The sequence below is a fragment of the Etheostoma cragini genome, unplaced genomic scaffold (assembly GCF_013103735.1).
Source record: "Etheostoma cragini isolate CJK2018 unplaced genomic scaffold, CSU_Ecrag_1.0 ScbMSFa_179, whole genome shotgun sequence".
Taxonomy (NCBI): domain Eukaryota; kingdom Metazoa; phylum Chordata; class Actinopteri; order Perciformes; family Percidae; genus Etheostoma; species Etheostoma cragini.
In genome coordinates this window covers 1-1,213 of record NW_023265880.1, presented here as the reverse complement: position 1 = coordinate 1,213, position 1,213 = coordinate 1, and the positions used below count along the sequence as shown (strand labels likewise).

At 41.5% G+C, this 1,213-nt stretch overlaps 2 non-coding genes across 2 annotated transcripts; one reads left to right on the top strand and one right to left on the bottom strand.

Moving 5' to 3' along the window:
• The first annotated feature begins 66 nt into the window (after positions 1–66).
• trnap-cgg lies at positions 67–138 on the top strand. The gene has a single exon. It is a non-coding gene; the product is annotated as a tRNA-Pro (tRNA).
• Positions 139–933: 795 nt separating this feature from the next.
• LOC117940143 lies at positions 934–1,044 on the bottom strand. The gene has a single exon (XR_004655713.1). It is a non-coding gene; the product is annotated as a U5 spliceosomal RNA (small nuclear RNA).
• Positions 1,045–1,213: the final 169 nt, after the last annotated feature.

Genomic DNA, 1,213 nt, shown 5'->3' with positions numbered 1-1,213 from the left:
CACTGACTGATCAGATTTAAAATTATTATTAATTATTATTAATATTAATTATATTGTTTATTACATGGCTCGTTGGTCTAGGGGTATGATTCTAGCTTCGGGTGCGAGAGGTCCCGGGTTCAACTCCCGGACGAGCCCTGAAGGTAGGAACTGTTACATTCCTAATCTGAAATTTAAAATCCAGTTTAATGTTAAATTAACCCAAATTAGGAACAATTAAAAATTGTATTAGAGCCTGCTGGCAATTTTTCATGTCCTGCTTCAACTGCACGCAACAGAAAAAAGGGAAATAATAAGAGGAACAATGAGCAGGACATGGCTCTCCTTTTTCATACCTCGCGTCTCTGCCTTTCAGAGATTTTTTTTTTATTTTCAAATTTATTCAATCTATTTGATCTGTAGAACACAGTCTCCCCCGCCTCTGATCAACCCATATCATTTGCATGCTTAACATAACATACCGGTTAAAGCCTCGCACATTTCAAGACAACCCGACCCACTTCCGGATTAAATCCTGTCCACTTCCGGGTTAGGCCCCGCCCAGTCCTAGCACAGATACAGATACAGATAATGCTGTACTCGCTCATCTCTACCAGGTACTTTAAGATCTGAAGGTAAGGTCTTCAATCTTCTGAGGTATGATTCCACCCAGAACCGTGCCATAGCTGCAGTCTTAGGATTTCTGGATGGGGCCGTGGCTGCTGTAATGTGTATAGCTGTAAATCTTCTCCCTAAAAACAATAACAGGTCCGGAACTATTTAACCTCCTTTATCATAGCTTCTTCATCACTCTTCTTTGCACTTGTTCCCACTTGGACCTCCACAGTAAATAAAAGATGGCTTGTTCCAGGTCTAAAATCTCTTTTCTGGGTGGGATAAAAACAGAGCTGATGAGTAAAAGCAAAGGTAAGCAAAAATAAAGTACAAAAGGCTCGGCCAAAACAGCAAAGCCCACCATAAATAGTTTCAACTCATCGGCGTTCACCTACAAGGAAGTCTTTAGTAAAGGCAAAAGACTTGAGTTATAAAGAGAAAGCAGAGTGAGTCCTGCCGTCTGCTCGAGAGCAGCCAAAAACCCTAGTCGACCCAGTCCAAACCATCGCTGTAAGCCTCACTGTCCAAACTAAAATGATACGAGGCAACTTTGTGGACTCCTTACTGATGTTTATATCTGTGCTCACAATGCCCTGTTTTAAACACCAGGCAATCACAG